Consider the following 5,123-nt stretch of genomic DNA (forward strand, 5'->3'; position numbering starts at 1 on the left):
TGTTCATGGGGACTCTGACATGAACGCAGCTCTCCCATGGGCTGAGAAAGAAAAAAAAAAAAAGAAGCACCGTCAGTCAGCAGCGACTGGCTCTGTTTCTCACCGGTCAGCCGGTGTGTGATCCGGCTACAAGTGAGTTTTCTCGTTAATTAAACCCATAGGCCAGGGCTATTCAACTGACTGCCCGTGGGCCACATTCGGCCCGCGAGTGACCAAAATGCGGCCCGCCACTTGGTTCATTCATCTCTTAAGTCCAAACCTCCAGTTTTCTACATTAATTCCTCTGTTATTTTAGCTAGACATAGACATGTTTGGTATCTACAGAAGCATCCGAATATTGACCAGAAGCTGGTAAAAACCATTTCTATGAATATCTAAGACAGTTAAAACGCAGTTGAAGATAAAACTATGGAGGTGAATATAAAATAGGTTTAAAAATTAGACAAGTCAGAGAAGTCAAAATAATYTTTAGTTAAATAGGAGGCAATATGTGTTCTTTTTGTTTTTGATATTGTTTTACTATCACTACATATAGGGTTGTGWATGCTTTACCCATGATCAAATGCAGCAAAATAAACTATTTCAAAAGCAACAGAGCTTTGTAATAATTGGTTTATTAACAAAATGATTAATTGCTGGATGTTCGGCCCCTGTGCCAGTGYTCTGCGTTAACTGTGGCCGTCCGTCCGTCTGTTTTCTGRCGCTTATCCGGGATCGGGTCGCGGGGGAAGCAGCCTAAGCAGAGAAACCCAGACTTCCCTCTCCCCAGCCACTTGGACCAGCTCCTCCAGGGGAATCCCAAGGCGTTCCCAGGCCAGCTGAGAACCATAGTCCCTTTAGCGTGTCCTGGGTCTTCCCCTGGGCCTCGTCCCAGTGGTACATGCCCAGAACACCTCATCAGGGAGGCGTCCAGGAGGTATCCTAACCAGATGTCTGAGCCACTGTAACCCTGGTCAAAATAGCCCTCAATTAAAATGAGTTGTTATAAAAGTAGCCATAAAAACACATGGCAAATGATGAACAATAAACAGATCAACACAGTTAAGAAAAACTTACAAAAAGACTGTGAAAAGAAGTGTCAGAAAAGCTATATTTTATGTTTATAATGTTTTATTTGTGTTTAAAAAGCTTTAAAAATCTAGTCCTATTTTGTCAGTGTTAAAATGGTATACAGTGTTGTCAGTGAAGGCTCTTATTTTGAAGGGCCACGTTGCATCGTGACCCATGTGACTAGTTCTAGCCAACCAGGTGTTTCTTCTTCCTGGTTAGAGAAAAGCATGAGGCTGAAGGAGAAAAGCCGAGAAGCAGATGAAGTTTTGTTGTGTAAAGAGAAAAAAATAAGAGAAACTAAAAAGTAAAGAGTCTATAAATGTTATCTAAAGATATTTTTGTCTTTTAAAGGAGTTGTTTTTGCATAATTTCGACCTGTCCTTGCCTTCAGGAGATACTGTATATATTTCTGAACTGGACTTGGTGAGTTAAAAAAAAAAGCATTTTACTTTATGTGAGTAATTTTATTTATGATGTATTTTCTTTTGTTAAGATGAGCTATGTTAGCATATGTATGTTGTTTGTGTCAAAAGAAATTGTGAGAATGAATGTTAGGTGAAGTATGGCTTTCCCTTAGGATGTTCAGCCGCCATCTTGGCGAGTGTATTTTTTATTTAGTATCAAATTAGCTGAACAGACCTTTCTTTGCACTTTTATTGGTTATGAAACTAGGCCTTTAAAGTTCTACTGGAAAACTGGACTGGGAAAAATCGAGCTGAATGTCGAGTTGGATGTCGGGATTGAGAACTGAGATGGCGAGCCACCAACCAGAGAGCCCTTGAACTTTGAACCAGTAGGAGCTGCACTCTTCTGCTGGATGTTGTTTTCATCAGAACTGGTATGATTCACCCGATTTTGCTGCTAAAATAGCAGTGGACTCAGAGACACGACACTAATCTTTCCGGATTCACAAAAGGATAAGGACATTCAATTTGATTTAAGGGTCTATTCAGTCTTTTGCTGAATCAATTTCTGTTTTTACCTTTTATTGTTTTTTTTTCTATTCAATGCTGTTAAAGTGTTGTTGAGATGTGAACCTTTTTTGAAAAGAAGTGGTTAAAAGTGAGATTTAGAGAACTTAACTTCTGAAAGAATACAGAGTTAACTCAAACAGAATACAATATAAAACTGTACGTCAAAACAGATAAACAGCAACTTAAAATAGAACAATAACCTAGGTTGAGAAACATTATCCCTTTAGGACCTACATCAGGTTAAACATAAAAAAGGGTTTCACAGCTGAAAATTCAAAGGAAAAGACAGGGAACAGTTTTATTTTTCTTGTTGAAATTGTGTTGTGTGTGTAAACTGTTTGTAAAATATATTTTTTATTTTTTCTAAATAATAAGCCGGCAGTTCAAAGTTATTCACTGGTCAGTGGTCATTATTACATTTACATCTATTATCTGCTCCCAAAGCTGAACCTAGTACTGGTCTTAGAGTAACTATTTACTGTAGCCACATTAAAGGTGCTACACCACCTCAACTGGTTCCTCTTGACATGGAGGAGCAGCAGCTCTACTCTGAGTCCCTCCCGGATGACCGAGCTTCTCACCCTATCTCTAAGGGAGAGCCCAGACACGCTGCGGAGGAAACTCATTTCGGCCGCTTGTATCCGCTATCTCTTTCTTTCGGTCACTACCCAAAGCATGTGACCATAGATGAGGGTAGGAACATAGACCGACCAACCGAGAGCTTTGCCTTCTGGCTCAGCTCCCGCTTCACCATGACAGACCGGTACAGCACCCGCATCACTGCAGACGCAGCACCAATCCGCCTGTCGATCTCCCGCTCTATTCTTCCCTCATTCATGAACAAGACCCCGAGATACTTTAACTCCTCCACTTGGTGCAGGACCTCCTCCCAGACCCGGAGGCGGCATGCTACTGGTTTCCGGCACAAGACCGTGTTCTCGGATTTGGAGACACTGATCCTTATCCTGGCCGCTTAGCACTCGGCTGTGAACCGCTCCAGTGAGAGCTGGAGATCACGATCTGATGAAGCCAATAAGACCACATCCGCAAAAAGCTGAAATGTGATCCTAACGTGACCAAAAAGGATCCCCTCAACACCTTAGCTGCGCCTAGAAATTCTGTCCATAAAAGTTATGAACAGAATCGGTGACAAAGGGCAACCTTGGCGGAGTCCAACTCTCACCAGAAATGAGTCCGACTTACTACCGGCGATGCGGACCAAGCTCTGGCACTGGTCATACAGGGACCTAACAACCCATATCAATGGGTCTGGTACCCCCGGAGCACCCCACACAAGAGTCCCCGAGGGACATGGTCGAACGCCTTCTCCAAGTCCACAAAACACATGTAGACTGGTTGGGCGAACTCCCACGCACCCTCCAAGACCCTGCTGAGTGTGTAGAGGTGGTCCGCTGTTCCACGACCAGGATGAAAACCACACTGCTCTTCCTGAATCTGAGATTCGACTATCTGACGGACCCTCCTCTCCAGAACTCCCGAATAGACCTTACCAGGGAGGCTCAGAAGTGTGATCACCCTATAGTTGGAACACAGTCTGCGGTCCCCACTTTTAAATAGGGGGACCACGACCCCGGTCTGCCAATCCAGGGGAACTGCCCCCGATGTCCATGCGATATTGTAGAGTCATGTCAACCAARGCAACCCCACAACATCCAGAGCCTTAAGGAACTCCGGGCGAATCTCATCCAACCTCAGCGCCCTGCCACCAAGGAGCTTTTTAACCACCTCGGTGACCTCAGTACCAGAGATTGGAGAGTCCGACCCAGGGTCCTCAGGCTCTGCTTCCTCATGGTAAGACGTATCGGTAGGATTGAGGAAGTCTTCGAAGTATTCTGCCCACCGACCCACAACATCCCGAGTTGAGGTCAGCAGCACACCATCCCCACCATAAATAGTGTTGGTGGCGAACCGCTTTCCCCCCTTGAGATGCCAGATGGTGGACCAGAATCACCTCGAAGCCGTACCGAAGTCGTTTTCCATGGCCTCTCTGAACTCCTCCCACGTCCGAGTTTTTGCCTCAGTGACCACCCGAGCCGCAATCCGCTTGGACTGCCGATACCTATCAGCTGTTTCCAGAGTCCCACAGGCCAAAAAGACCAGATAGGACTCCTTCTACAGCCTGACAGCATCCCTCACAGCCGGTGTCCACCAGTGGGTTTGAGGGTTGCTGCCACGACAGGCACAGACAACCTTACAGCCACAGCTCAGGTGAGCCGCCTCGTCAAAGGAGGCATGGAACATGGCCCACTCYGACTCAATGTCCCCCACCTTGCCCGGAATGTGTTTGAATTTCCCCCAGAGGTGTGAGTTGAAGCTCTGTCTGARGGGAGACTCTGACAGACATTCCCAGCAGACCCTCACTATACGTTTGGGTCTGCCAGGTCTGACCGGCATCCTCCCCCACCAACGGAGCCAACTCACCACCAGGTAGTGGTCAGTTGACAGCTCCGCCCCTCTCTTCACCCGAGTGTCCAAAACATGCGGCCGCAGATCAAATGAAACGACAACAAATTTGATCAACGAACTGCGGCCTATGTGTCCTGGTGCCAAGAGCACATATGGACACACTTATGCTTGAACATGGTGTTCGTTATGGACAATCCATGACGAGCACAGAAGTCCAATAACAAAACACCGCTCGGGATCAGATCGGGGGCATTCCTCCCAACCACGCCCCCTCCAAGGACTCCAGAAAGGGTGGGTAATCTGAACTGCTGTTAGGCGCATAGGCACAAACAACAGTCAGGACCTGTCCCCCCACCCGTAGGCGGAGAAAGGCTATCCTCTCGTTCACAGGGGTGAACCCCAATGTACAGGCACCGAGATCGGGGACAATAAGCATGCCCACTCCTGCTCAGTGCCTCTCAGCATGGGCAACTCCAGAGTGCAAGAGTGTCCAACCCCTCTCGAGGAGACTGGTTCCAGAGCCAGAGCGCTGCGTTGAGGTGAGTCCAACTATATCTACAGGTGCTGGTCATAAAATTAGAATATCATGAAAAAGTAGATTTATTTCAGTAATTCCATTTAAAAAGTGAAACTTGTATATTGTATTCATACATTACATACAAACTCATATAT

At 46.0% G+C, this 5,123-nt stretch overlaps 1 long non-coding RNA gene across 1 annotated transcript in view; it reads left to right on the forward strand.

Moving 5' to 3' along the window:
• The first annotated feature begins 1,277 nt into the window (after positions 1–1,277).
• The window catches only part of LOC106517017 (uncharacterized), a 13,117-nt gene continuing 9,271 nt past the window's right edge, over positions 1,278–5,123 (forward strand). The window contains exons 1-2 of the long non-coding RNA XR_001310150.1: positions 1,278–1,473; positions 1,723–1,888. This is a non-coding gene — a long non-coding RNA (uncharacterized LOC106517017). The remainder of the gene's footprint in view (positions 1,474–1,722; positions 1,889–5,123) is intronic.

The sequence above is a fragment of the Austrofundulus limnaeus genome, unplaced genomic scaffold, assembly GCF_001266775.1.
Source record: "Austrofundulus limnaeus strain Quisiro unplaced genomic scaffold, Austrofundulus_limnaeus-1.0 Scaffold1, whole genome shotgun sequence".
In the NCBI taxonomy this organism is placed as follows: domain Eukaryota; kingdom Metazoa; phylum Chordata; class Actinopteri; order Cyprinodontiformes; family Rivulidae; genus Austrofundulus; species Austrofundulus limnaeus.